This window comes from Epinephelus lanceolatus, chromosome 4 (assembly GCF_041903045.1).
Source record: "Epinephelus lanceolatus isolate andai-2023 chromosome 4, ASM4190304v1, whole genome shotgun sequence".
NCBI classification, from domain to species: domain Eukaryota; kingdom Metazoa; phylum Chordata; class Actinopteri; order Perciformes; family Serranidae; genus Epinephelus; species Epinephelus lanceolatus.
The window spans coordinates 38,392,952-38,407,591 of record NC_135737.1 but is presented as its reverse complement, the minus strand read 5'-3'; the positions used below and the strand labels follow the sequence as shown (position 1 = coordinate 38,407,591).

The 14,640-nt window shown below is 42.0% G+C and overlaps 1 protein-coding gene across 3 annotated transcripts in view; it reads left to right on the top strand.

Annotated features, from left to right (window-relative positions):
- The first annotated feature begins 8,094 nt into the window (after positions 1-8,094).
- LOC117259949 (galactosylgalactosylxylosylprotein 3-beta-glucuronosyltransferase 1) overlaps positions 8,095-14,640 on the top strand; it is an 88,433-nt gene continuing 81,887 nt past the window's right edge. For 2 of the 3 annotated variants that reach the window (XM_033631765.2, XM_033631767.2), the window contains exon 1: positions 8,096-8,659. The gene's annotated coding sequence lies outside the window, so the exon portion shown is untranslated. Of the gene's footprint in view, positions 8,660-14,640 lie in introns of all 3 variants that reach the window. The other variant, XM_033631763.2, reaches the window with a different exon arrangement.

Below are 14,640 nucleotides of genomic sequence, written 5' to 3'. Positions count from 1 at the left end.
AGTTAGTTTGCTAAACAACGATTTATTTGTTGGTCAAGAAAACGTTTTCACAGCTGAGCTTTTCATCAGTCATTACTTGCTTTCTTTTTCCCTACTGATTCCATTTTGTCCAATTGAAATACTTTCGCTCAAAATATGCTAGTGGTGGCTTTGAATCATTCAAAGGCTTGACTTGTTTAAAGTAAAAAAAGGAAAATAGATAAAATGTAAGTTATAAAGATAGACTTATTTTCCTGATATGCTCAACTGACATTTACAAAGACACAAATCTTTATGTGCTAAAACCTTTGTTTGTTTGCATGGATAGAAGGTTTTGCATTGAGAACAAAAGTAGTATCCACATTACTTAGATGTTGGCGACACTAAAATAAATGTTCTCTTTATTTAAGAAGAGTATCACCCACCCTAAATGATCATTCAGTTCTGCTTTTTCAAAGTTAATATCAAAACCATTGCTGCTGTCAGATTAAGAGGAAAAGTTAAGAGATGTAATTGCAAAATCCAGTCAGTAGAAAAATCTACAATCTATATTTTCTACTACAAAGATTTAAACCACTACTGCTACAACCTACTGTTAACAAAGTCACTGAACATTTGATGGATTCCCACAGAGACAACATAAATACTCACATTTGCTGGTGAGGAAATTGGCGACAGCTTATTAACTTGTCATCAGCCATCATGAGCTGAGATTTTCCAGCTTCTCTGATGTCATTTTGTCCAATAAAAAATAGCTACAACCGCCTAAAACATGATTTTTTGAAGTCTTGGTGCCTGGTAACTTGGCTTGATGATGGCTTGAAATAGTCTTCTGCAGGTATGTAAGGGCATATCTAGTCTACTGTAAGAATAACAGACATACAGTATTTTTATTTGGATAGTGTGTCAGGAATTCAGTCTTCTTAAAGATGCAGGAGTGTCAATCTGTGATTTGTAGGTGTCTAAGGATTTGCCCTTGAATCACGGGCATCAGACAGCTGTTTGCTGATCCGTCTGAGTCCCTTGTATGCTGAGGACCCTGTCCAACTGATGGCCTAATTCAATGTAAATACAGTCCCTCCTCAGCCTCCCTGCTGTTGCCAAAGACAGCTGTTCATCGGGCAGACTTGGCCTCCCGCCACTCCCCTCTGAGCTTTTGAAAACACTGTAAAGTACATTTCTCCCATGAATAAAACCATTAAAGGATGATTCGGGTTATTTTAGTCCTATTTTCTAATTGTCTCCATTCATTTCAGTCTGGTTAAACAATTATGACTTGCTTTAGGGTGGATCTTCATGAACCTCCAGTTTGGCACATCCAGCTTCAGTTGTAAAAACTACTCAGCAAATGGATTGTTTATAAATCTGCTCAAGTCATCATATTTAGTTTAATATGAACTGCAAGGTTTGGAAAGATCATTTATAAATAAGTGTGTTGGAGGATATGTTTTAGTCTTTTTTGGAACCAGATGTTCTTGTTGCTTGTAACCACTGAATTTGACAGAACTAGGCTCATTTCTAACCAGGGACTGCACAGGTACATATTGTTGGCTGAGAAGACAACTGTCACTATCAGGTTTTGTCTGCTAGCTAGGTAGTTAAGCTAGCATTAGCTCCATCAACCTTGGATAACAAGTTTAGCTGGACTTGCTAAAGAGTAAACCACGTCCCCAGGAGCAGAGCTTTGAAGCCAAATTGTTGCCAAACCACGTCTGGGTCCATCACATGATGTCACTAGGCCCAAAAAGACTTGATCCCATGAACTTACATTGTGAAAGAGATGACTGTAAATCAGTGGATGCTATTAGCAAATCTATTAAATCAATTTATCTCCATTCAAGATACAGAGGAGTTAGCCTCTTTTCTGGAAGTCTGGAAGTGGAAGTCTCCGGTACATCTGCTCTATGGACCCAGAAGATTTGGGTAAATTTACATGCAGAAGTTGAACTTATTTGGGTTTATGTGCTACCAAGCAACTTTCAAAGGAATGAACAGGGCCCCGTCTCCGATGCCAAAACCAGGTCTGTTCATGGTGTATACTTCCCCAAATCCAGTCAAGGGCAGAACATAACTGCTAATCATGCCCGTGTCTGTGTGTCCAGAGTAGATATTGGTGTAACAATAAAACAAACATATATTTCAATTCTGTTTTCTTTGTTAGAGCTTATTTTAGGCTTAGCTACGTCACCGTCAGCTACGTGAGCTAAGCTCACGTAGCTCACTTGGGTTAGCGGCGGGGGGGCCTCACGTGTTTCCGTTATGGCACTGCCACTTATGTTAGCATAAATTATGATAAAGGCTCAGTAGTATCCAGGATCTGCTCCTACACAGTAAAGAAACACTATAAAGATATAGATGCCCTAGTCTTGAATGGGGCCTTTTTCAGTGTTACCTGAAATCCCACAAAAATACTGTAATAGTATGAATGGCTCCTGGCCTTCAAAGTAATGCTGGGTAATGCAGCACCCAGTTAGCCTGACAGGCTATCGTTTGCAGCTTACACAACCATTCTGTCCACTTCTGCTCTTGTATCTTTGAATGTAAAAAAGGAAAACACCATCCAAAGAGATAGCCAATACATGATACTCATGCTATGTGGGATGTTCTGTTTGTTGTAATTCTGTTTTAATAGATAATCAATTTAATATAAAAATGAAAACATATTGCTTTCGGCCATGGATATCTCCGGCACGGAGGCATAAAAATGTCTCTACTTTTTGTTTTGTTTGTCTTATTTTCTTGACCTGCAATCTGACTCTTCAGCTGCAGTGCTGATGTTGCATTTGTTTTTCAGTGATGCTGGTAGCCTAATCGCTATCTTGATCTGAAATTAACTTCCATCTTGACTGGAGCATGTAACAAAAGCCTGACATATAAATGTTTATACATGAAGTGTAAAATGTATCCATGTTGCAAAATTTTGTATAAAACGCCTGTTGTTTTCTTGTTTCAGTGACACACTGTGTTTAGGGAATTTGTCAGCACTCAAAGTATAAGGTGTACACCCAAGGCTAATGCTGCCAAGAGCCATTCTCAGAACCACACACCCATTTGACATAATTTCCTGCGTAACGGTGAAGTAAACATGACGAAAATCATCCAGCTGCCCAAAGATGCACTACACCCGTCTGGACAAACACTGTGAGGAAGACTCAGCCCAGGACAAAAGTCTAAAAGTTTAACTTTTAAGACTTTGCTTTCACGCTGATACTTATAACCCTTTTCACAATATAGAGGTCAAAGCAACTATTTTCTTTAATATTTTAGTCAAATGATAAGGTTTACTGTCATATCCACAGCTGCTCTCTACTACTGGCTCCAGGAAGGCCACTCATTTGTTATCAGGAAAACGGGGCCAGTGCACCTTCACTATCTATCAGTCTTGGAGACTGTCTGATGGGGTCACCTGGCAACACACTCACCTCCAAGTAATGATACAGCCCAAGGCCATAGACGCAGGGAAGCTATAACACAGGCTGTTATTGGGCCGGCCACCTGCCCATGTATCAGTTTAATGTTCTTTATAACCATCACATACAAGCGAGTGTCATTCATCCACACCAGGGAGAGTTTATTGTAGAGGTGTCTGGTTCAGAGACACATATGAGTCAGACATTTTGGAAAACAGTGACAAGCTGCCACAGTCTGAGTATACTCACTGTTTTATTGGTCATATTTGCACTCTCTTGTGTGCAGCTCGGAGAAATAGCATAACTGTGTCTGACACAGCCCTGACACTACCCCTTTCCGTTCTCACTCCATCGTTCCTCTTCCCTGGTAAGTGTGTGCCTCTAGGCCATCCTGCAAGACATGAAAAACATAATGGTGCGAAAGTGTTCAGACTGAATTCAGAGAGCTTTTGACAACAAAATTTTTCACCAAAAGGGAACAATGATGGCTGTAATTGTTTAGACACTGCAGGGAGTATTTATTTTCCTCACACCGAGACGTGGGACACTTGAAAGATGGTTCCTTCCAAACCAACATGCATGTTTTCAGTTTCTTTAAAGCAGAAGAAAAAAGCAGGGCATTGTTGTAAACAAAAGCTTGTTTTTGAGCATTTAGTGACTGATTGCTTGTAGAATGTTGCTGCATGTGAATAGATAGCTGTGCTTTACATGCAATGTGAGGACCAACCTTAAAACCTGATGGTGGTTTGGTTTGGTCAGCACAAGAAAATTGATTGAATGAAGACGTTATGTACAAATAACGATACAATAGCAGACCAAAGTAGCCTTTAAATAAATAATTCAGAGCACATTCCTTAAATAAATAGTTTTCGCTAAACTGGTAGGTAAATCCAACCTGTGTCTGGCACGTTGATAACATTTTTTAGTTGTGTATTTCAGAGGGAATCACCAATTAATACTTTTATTTCAAAATTGAATTTTAGTGGTTTGGAAAAGATGATAACTACACTTATCATCCAACAAAGAAATGCATATTTGTAACAATCCCAAAAGTGCGTCTAGTTTGCCAGGAGAAGAAAAATTACATTCTCTGGAAGCAACTTCCCACTTCAAAGTCTGTCAGAACATTAGATATCAATGGACCCCCAGTGAGGCCAGTGGGGCCTGCCCACCGGGCCCCGCTCCAGCACCGGCAGCATATCGGGGCCCCTTCCATCTGTTGCCCTTGTCCTGTGTGTGTGTGTGTGTGTGTGTGTATATGTGTGTTTGCTGGCCTACTCAGTTCCCATCTCTATCATCTGCTGAACTCCAATGCCTTTCTGTTTCCCTCTTATTAGGCCTGAAAAGACGCGCCAGATGGCTTGTGGGGAAAAAAAAAAAATCATACTACCCCAAACGAGAAAGAGGCACCACCCACAGCCATGGTGAAAGATTTAAGGCATGCATGGCATACTTTAAACACACACACACACATATATAAGGACCTCATTGGTTCACGCTTGAGCTGTACAAACAGCATCATGTGCCAAGAAAAGATTGACGGCTGCACGTAAATCAGACGATCAAGAAGGATTCTTGATATACTGACCCAACACATATGACCATGACTCTGGGGCTGCACAGTGGGTCAAAACAGGCACTGTGTGTGTAATCGTGCTCTGTTGCCAAATGAATAGTCATGTCAAGTTTATTTATAGTCCTTTACACAAGCATGTTTCAAAGGATTCATATATCAAACAAACTGGAGCACACTCACTCTGATGGGTCATTCGGAGTCTCCAGCACACCTGACCTGCTTTAAAGAGCATGGAAAATCCACACAGCATGGAGTGAGGCTGAAATTAAATTTCTGCACCTTTTTTTCTGTTATGAGGCAACAGTCTGAAAGGAGATTTTGGGAAATACGCTGTTTACCTTCTGGCACAGATATTTACTTGTAGATGGTCAAAGACTGTGTGAAATAATCAGTTTAGCTACCATAACATCATCCTCGAATTTGGCTTTTCGGCGTGGCCATCTTGGAGCCAGAAGTGTATATATTTGGACAAGAGGGTAGAGCTGTGGAAGAGCAAGGTTGGATCTGACTGAGAAGCTGTTTATGCGTAATTTTAGGCTTTGATAAAATGTAAACGGGTGAGTTATATAAAAATTCGCCCCCCGTACAGTTATCATGAATGTTGAAATTTGCTATGGAGACCAAAATTGTTTTTTGTACCAGGCTGTAAACATGTTTATTTCTGCTGTAGTTGGGCCTTCTGTCATGGGGGTCTATGGAGATTGATTTGCATCTGGATCCTGCCTCTAGTCACTCACTCAAAGAGCTGCAGTTTGTGGCACTTCCATGTTGGCGTAACTTTTCAGTCCTGGAGGTTGCTGCTTGTAGATGACGCAATTAATATGACTCCCATACGTGTTTGTAAGGTATGAATCCCTAGCCAGCTGCTACTTAGCTTAGCTTAGCACAAAGACAGGGGAAAAGAGCTAGCCTGGCTCTAGTCTCGCTCACCAGACCTTTCTCAAGAAAAGAAAGGTCTGGCTGGGCCGACTCTCACTGTAAGATTGGAGAAAAAAACACCCCGGCTGCTTGTATTTCTTTCAACCAATCACAATCGTTCTGGGCAGTGCCACAGCAACGGTGCGCTTGCAAAAATATTGTCAGGGGGAAAAAGGTTTTGGTGTAACACGCCCACAAAAATATCGCCTACAGGACGCGAACCATGGCAGAAAAATGGCTACATCCCCGGAAGATCAAACACCGCAAAAGTTAGTAAAGGACGTGTTGAAAACGGTTGAAAACTGCTACACAACCGGAGGTGGTAGGGCGGGACTTCAGCGGGTGGCTCGTTCCGCCCAATGAGAGGCTGATCTATGCAGCGAACTTCCGCCCACTCAGACTAGCTTGGCTCTGTAGGAAGGTTAAAAAATAAATAAATAAATTCCATCTACCAGCATCTCTAAAGCTCACAAGCTTTTTGGGTGGTTGGTTGCTCTTTGCTGATGAGGCTTTTTACATTTAGAAATAAGAACACAGTGCCGCTTTGATATGCTGAGGCCAAATTTAAAAAGCGTAAAATCAAAACTGAGACCCCTTTAGATGCTTCACTACAGCTTCAAAATAATAACACTAGCAATGCCTTTCCTTTATGCATTGATTTTAGCTTCAAAACAAACATACATAATATTCTCCTTTTCAAATACAACATCCTGAACAGATGGAATTTTAAACACTCCCTGAACCCTCAAACAACCCCTTCTTCCTTTTACTCATCATAAAGAAGCCACCCTGGGACACTCCTCCTTTCCAGTAAATTGTTCTGTCGAACGCCCTTGTCACACTCTCATGATTTTTGATCCAGCAACTCAAGTCATGAGAGTCCAAGAAGCTCAAAATACCACATGGCACTTTGCAGCGAAATGTAGCACGCAATCGCAAGAACATCTGACGGCTTTTCTTCAGGTTATCTGGGCTAACAGGCACACCAGCACATTAGTGGCTGCGCTCTTAACAGCAATTTAGTGATTTCAATTCCCTCTTGGCTGCTGCCTGTTTTTTTTTTTTTCATCCGACTGTAGGGGCAAAATGAAAAATAGCCCGTGAGGTTTCATATATCAGATGTAATTAAAAGCACAAATGTGTAGAGATGTCTGTGGGTGAGTTTGTTCATCTTTATGCATGGGAAACACTCAGGGAAATTATGTCTTTTTCTGTGTCCCTCTCCTCAAGGTCTTTTTTCATGGTGTAACGTCCAGGACTGTGGTCCCCTGGAGCCGGGCCACCTCTGTGTTTCGGCCCTCCTCTCATCTCTGTGGCCTGGCTGAGCTCCTCGGAGAGCTGGGTCTGGTCTCTAGGCTCAGAGGAGGTGAGCTGGCTGAGGTGATGTTTTTTTTTTTTTTTTTGTCCTAACACCAGACGCTGTCTCACCTCCACAGCAGACAGGCTCTTTATTCAGTGACGCCTGAAATTAGATGGTGCACTTTTAAGAGGGATGGAAATGTTGTGGTTGGAATTGGCACTGAGGTAGTCCCTGCCAATCACTGAAACTAGCATCAGGAGATATATATGCTGTGGACTTTTTATCATCCAGAACAAAATGACTGTCTTTATGTGCATGCAACATTTTGCTCATTGCACCCAATTTCCGCAATATGTTTTCTGCATGTGTGCTATTGTGCAGCCAGTCATGCATGAGGGAATGCTTTATCTGTGACACAATTGCAGCTCTTCTAGAAATAATTCACCGCTGCCAAAACCAACATATGCTCTCGTCTTATACAGTGATTCTGCACATGTCCAAGCTGTCGTCTTTAAATGTCTTTATCAGGGATGAAGGATCTATACAGTGAGGTCTGCAAACTGCAAAGGAAACTGACACAGATGGGTAGATCTTGTAGAGTTTGTCATTTACTTATGCATATTAATCATTATTACACAATAAAAAACAAGCATCACAGGACTCTCTCTCTCTGTCTCCCTGTCTTTGGCCACATCTTCTTCTTCAGCACCTCTTCTCCATCTCCCTCCTCTCTTATTTCTCTGCTCCACCACTCCTTCACTCTCTGCCCCCCTCTCTCCTTTCAGTGCTGCAGCCTAGCCCACCCTGCTCTGAGCGTTAATGGTACATGCCATTAGAAAGCCCATCTCTGGAAGGGAGGAGGGGAGGGTGGTCTCAATCTCTGCTAAGAGGCTACTTTAGTCCCCCAACATAAGCACATTCACAGATGTCTCCGCACGCGTAGAGCCGTGTCACCCGTCACGACAGAGCAGCCTGCTTCTGTGTGAACCAACGAGGCGCGGACAGAGAGAAACAGAGAGGGACAGAGAGATACGAGAGGAGGTAGTGAGGATAAGGGAGGGAGGCTGAGCTGAGAGAAAGAAGAGGTGAAGAGCCACGGAGCAAAAAACACATACAATCGCTGCCACTCTGACGTCTCTCCCTTCATGCGCCTGTTTCGGCTTGTGAGAGCGCAAGAAGAGGAGAGAGATAGGGAGACGGGGAAGGGAAGAAAATAAATCCTGGGAGCTTGTGTCCTCTCTTTGCTTTTTTTCCCCCCCATCTCCATCATCCAAGGCATGAAGGCGGGTGTCAGCTGGCACGGCAGAATAAAAGAAAGGGATGCTTTGACTGCTGCCTCTCTTTCGACAAGGGACAAGGAAGAGGAAGGGGGGGACAGCACACAGCAGGGACAAAAACAGGATTTCTAGAATGAATGGGAGTCCTTCTGCCGCATGCGCTGGGAATAGCAGTCTCACACTGAAGTCTCTGAATGAGGTAAAAATGAAACGACTTTACATTCCTCTTTTTTATTCCTATGTGCCTGATTGGTCGGCAGAGTCAGACATGCATCTGACAGGCACTTGTAAGCATGCACATAAGCTTGATAGAGATGAACCAATTTCCATGCTGATCAGGTCTGGAACAGCAGCGGAGAGATTGCCATCTTTGTCCCTGGGTCGCTGTGTGCAGCAGCACGGTGCAAGTGAGGGGGAAAATCTATGCATGTTGCATGCCGCAGAGAGGCAGTGTGAGCTGGGGGGAGAAAGAAGAATCAGTGTCGGCCTGATGAAAAGAATTGCTGATTATCCTCATGATGAGCATTTGGGCGCTGAGATAGCAGAGGAGGATGGAGAGATTTTCTTTAAACTGACCAGCAGAGCTGCTGCCGCACCAGGTCCAATTAGAGTTTGGATTCAGTGAGCTCAGCTGAGAAATGCTAATTAGATTCACTTTTTAAAAAAAACATAAAATATGAATTTCATCCCCTATGGTACATATTAAAAATCATGTGAAGGAAAAAAATATATGAAGAAAAAGGAGGGGTTGAGGGATAGTACAAAATACAGTACGTGTTTTCTAAAGCAAAGTCTGACAGAGCACTTTCACTGGTGACCCTGGGGAGCCATACACTACCTTCCAGTCAGAAAATAACAACTTGTCCACAGAAGCGAACCAAAAAGGGGCATTGGCTTGAGAAAAGGAAAGCTTGAGTCGAAGTTAAGTGGGCTGTACGCTCTCATTTCTGACACCTAGCTAGGAAACCCTGGCTGTTTGTGAAAAGATGCAGTGTAGTGTAGAGGTGGTTATCCTGTAAGGCACAGGTGCGTGAGCAACTCCCTGATCCTGGACAGGGGAAACAACAGTACACTGTGTCAACCCATTTTCCTTTTCTGTCCACTAATAAGACTATGATGCCATACTTTGGCTGTTGTGATCATGAACTAGAAAAAGCAGGATATATTGCTCCAGTGTAGTGATGTGGGCAACAGAGGAAAGCAGGCTAGGGTGCATGTACAATATGCATTGGCGATATAAATATTGCAGGGTTCAGTGCTTAATTACATGTATGTTTGCAGTGATCATTGCTGTTAGTCGTCTTGGTGGAAAATCTTGCATGGTGCGGTTGCAGTGCCAAAGGTCTGGGCTCCTGTCCTAAGTCTTTACTCATGTGTCAGGAAACATCAACCTGACTCTTCCTGGAAGCTTTGACTGGTCCAGTCACACAACGCTGACACCCACCATGACATCAGGCACATTGGGCGAATATGCTGTCTCTCAAGCTCATATTTTCACAAACAAGACACTGTGTCCGAGAGAAGGGATTTCAAAAATTAAAAAAACAGAACAGTGGCAATATTGTTGCTATCATTATGGTGAGAATTGTTAATATTTGATTGGCATTTAATTGCTATTTGATATATCTACGCAGTGAGCCTTAGTGCTTGGAGTGTAGTTGTGACATTGTATAGGGGTTTGAACATGTGTATCAATTAATCCACACTGGGAAATACAATAAAACACACACAAAATCATTAGAATTAACCATTTGTGCTCCCACCTTTCCAAACTTCTCCTCATGGTGAATGCACTTTCACACTACAGAGTCACATTCACCCATTTACTTCATGGTGGCCGAGGCTACTATACAAGGTGCCACCTGCTACTCAGTAACCACTTGCATGCACTCACAACCACAGGGAGAAAGTTCAGTATCTTGCCCATCTTGCACACACTTTGACATGCCTACTGGAGCCGGGGATCGAGCCACCAATCTTCCGATCAGTGAACAACCCGCTCTATCTCCTGAGCCACATCTATTCCACAGTCCACATACACAGCAACACCTGGCGCCCGTTTCTCAACCATGTACAGTACACTCACATGCAGTGAAGCTGTGCATGCTCCCAGCTGTTCCTCGTACGGCTATTAGCATGCTTCTATAGCACTGTGCTCTCTGACTGACTTTGTGTATATTTAGGTTCTGCTCAGTCTGGCAATGTCAGCAAATAGCATCCAGATCTCATTTATGGGAGCAGACGGCTTGTCATTTCATTCTGTGTTCATGGGTGCCCCCTCTCCTTGGCTGTACAATATACAAAGTGCTGAGGGGGCCAGAAATATACACACATGATGTGGCTGCAGTTCTGACACTGCATCTGATGATTTACAGGGTGGACCAGAATAGAGGCATGCTTATAGGATAACATATGCATAAATTATAATTTATTTCTTGTTTGATGGTTAACAAATCTTGTATTAACGCTTTACTCATGAGTTATAACCGTTATAATTCATAAATGGAAATAACGTTTGGTTGGCCTGTCTGTCAATCCACAATTGTGGTTAGTTTATATGCTTTACCAGCATAAATAGAGCTATTAGAGTACTTTACCTCTTTAGTAAATTAGGAGAAGCCCTATCAAACCCTCTACTTACTGGAAGGTCAAAATAATATTTTAACTGGAGAGCTGAATGGTTATTGTCAAGTGGAATAACTCACAACTCTTTATTAATGAAGCTTGTCAGTTTATATTAAGCAATGAAATGTGAAGCAATAAATGTTAGGAACGCATGAACACAAGGGCAGAGCAAGTTACGCGGCCACACATGAACATTTATTGACTAAAATTCAAAAAACGGCATTGTGATTGTACAATGCAGGTATATGTATGCATCATGATGTAGAGACACAGGTGTTGCATGTCCATATGTGGAGGACACGTGTTCATCAGTGATAGCTCAGCAGCATTTCACACATCATTGCACAGTTTAATAATGTGCATGACGCCTGACAAGACGGAGGGATTAGACTTTGCACAAATGTTTTGAAAGCTATTGACAAGGCTGCGCAGGTTTTGAAACAGAGGGCAGCGTGTGGGTGCGTGTAAAGCATGTCTAACTACACTGAGGACCCACAGATACAGGTTTTTGAACCCCACTCCACATGGGCAAAATTCATTAATGTTTGATGTCTGTGCTGTGGGTTTCTCTTTGAAGGTAGCTGAACTTCTCTGCAGATTCAGTCATGGGAACTGTCCAGCCTTAGGCAAAAGAGGGGCGAAGCAGCCAACATGAGAATAAAACATCGCCTCTATCACATACAATAGATACACTATAAGGCTCAACAAGGGCCAGTATTGAGTGTGTACAGCACAATATGTGCTTAGGTTTGTATAGAACTGGAGAGGTTCATGCATATATTCACACAAACGGCTACATGGGCTCTCACAGCGTACTGTGGTAAATATAACGCATTCAAACAAGTGCAATGATTAGGGGGTGAACGTATCTTTATGATCATGCATTTGAACCACGGTGACTGTTTCCAAGGGTGACGATGCCACAGCAGCAGCCGGATCTTTTAGAGGCTACGTCAATAAGTCTGAGTCTTGGGTTGCATGTTATAATCAAGTGTAGGATGCTGCTGTTATATAGTTTGCATGTATTACACACTTCCTGCTGCAAACATAAACAAAATATCTTTTCTTTAATTAGCATTTTTTGGACCTTGAGGCAAACCAGCATTTTGAAGTACGGTTCAGCAAGCAATGATTGTTACTTATGCATGGTCAAGAGCAGATTGGCTGACTCATACCAAAAGTATCAGGATGCATTCAATGTGCTTGATCCAAGTTAATAACAGTAGGAGTAAAGTTTCAGTTTTACCCATTTTATACAGAAAAATAACACCATTTTTGGGGTTAGAATTAAGGGGCTAGACTAGTTAAAATAATTTTCACACAGATTTTATGACCTGCATCCAAACATTGTTGCATTTCCTACAGCATCAATATAAAAATCATAGTTTAAAGCAAAAGGTCCTCTTGTAACAAGACTTAGAGAATTCCTCCTGGTTACAGAAAGAAAAGAGAGACTTTGTTTTGAAAAGGCAAAAGCAAGAATAATTGGCCCTTAAAGTACTAAAAATTTATGAAGTTAATAGTCCTCCACCACTGCTTGCAAATTCCCTTGCAAGGCCCGGCTGTTCGTAATGAACTATTATCTTTTTTCACTTATTTGATTCTATTCAGATGGTAAAAATCCAAATGAGAGGGAAGCGAGATCTACATTATTAAGTAAAGGTTGCTTTCAAAGATGGTGTTTGCTCAGTGATATAAGTCAGTCTAGATAACGGTGTCAAAAACTGAGGTCTAAATTGTATAAAAATATGTGATGGCATGGCTTGACTATGGCCCATGGTTGTCCCAAAGGTAGGGGCTTAAAACACATGCCCTTTTAAATGAACAGCTTAGAAGCCAAGTTATAGCAAAATGAAACTAAGATCAATCTGTTGGGCCTTGCAGCAGTGCCGTTCTGTACCTCTGTGGATTACACTCCATGGGGCACTTAAAATCTGTCTGGCTGCCCATTAAGACAGCCACTATCCTGGCTCATTAAAGTCCTGCAGAGGAATTAGAATAAACTGTGCTCTACAGACTTGTGCTGGCAGAGTGTCTCTGCCTCCTCTCCAGCAGCTTTTCTCCTTCCAGGGACAGCAGTTGTTTGCCCGAGGTACATCAGAGCAGCTTGGAGTGACCAGCAGTACAGAATAATTAGATGTTCAATTCCTCCGAACTGCTGTAGCTGTTGAATTCATCCTGACTTGTTTCAGCAATTTCAGCAAAGGTTGCCAAAGATAATCACTATGTAGGACATCACCACTCACTTAAATGGGAAATCGGGTTTGAAAACCAGGGATTATAAGTGGAGGATGGGATGCTATCCTGGAAGTAGTGAAGCAGTACGAGTTGCAATCAAGTGCATTAAAATCACAGGAATGGAGTGGTTGAAGTATGACACAAGCTGGATTCTAATAGAGTATTTGTTTGCCATTTTTTCCTACATTGTGCTGTGTTTCAGAAAGGACTGGATATTGTTCTGTTTGGCTGTTCCTCTTTTTTTTCAGCAAGATATGTAGATTTTGAGAATATAAGGGCTGTTTATTGATGTGTCTGCTGGTGTCTCCAAGAGGGAGCTATTTTTGATTGCTTATGACACTCAGCGATGTACCTTTTGTAATACTAATGAAAATATAGGCCAGTGATACACAACTTGCGGCCCACAGGTGATAGGGTGCCAGGTGGTCCGCTGACCATTATCTAATTTACAATAAAATTTAAATTAATTCACACTGGGATTTTTTTTTTGTTATGAATAGAAAAGGGTGCCAGCATGCATTAAAATCATCAATACAGAGCTTGTTTACCCCAAAAAAGTGCCAAGGGAAGATCACCTGAACCCCCCACCTGAATTATTTATATATTAATTATTAAAGTTTGTTAACTGGCCCCTGGCTTCCTGGCATTTTGCAAAAGTGGCCCATTGGGCAAAGCAGGTCAAGTATTCCTGATTTAGGCACTGTCTATAAATACAGAGGTATAATAAATTCAGGTTACCTTTTGAACATCTCTTCATGGTTGATTCCCCTGCGTTGTAAGGACGAAGGAGCTTAGTCAAAGGTAAAAGTGATGATCTGGACATGCAAAAGTTTTCCCTCCACTCCTCAATCAACAACAATCTTGGTCGCAAAATTGTTCCACCATCTGCTGGTGGTCTTCTGGTGGACTTTAACCTGCAGATTCTGAGGTGGAACAAATAACACTGGGCATAGCAGACAGCTCCATTCATCAATTAACAGCGGTGCAACAAGATTAAGTTTAAGTGTGATGTCATCATTACAGTGCTAAAAAAGCATAAACATAACTGGCAATCTTGTTGTTATTGTTCTGTTTTTTTCTTGGCCTAAAACCCATATGGACAAGGAGCCAAAATAAGACAAGTACCCATTTTAAAAAATATCTGTGTACATGTTGACAGGGCCTGACTCTGGAGATCACAATTAATTCAATGGAAGACCAGACTAAAAAACACGGCGTCCTCTTAAATATTACATTAAAGCTCATGCCAAGACTGGAGACCCTTGGGTCTGATTGCTCTTTTGTTGATGCTGTTTTCAGTTCACTTCACTCAGCAGA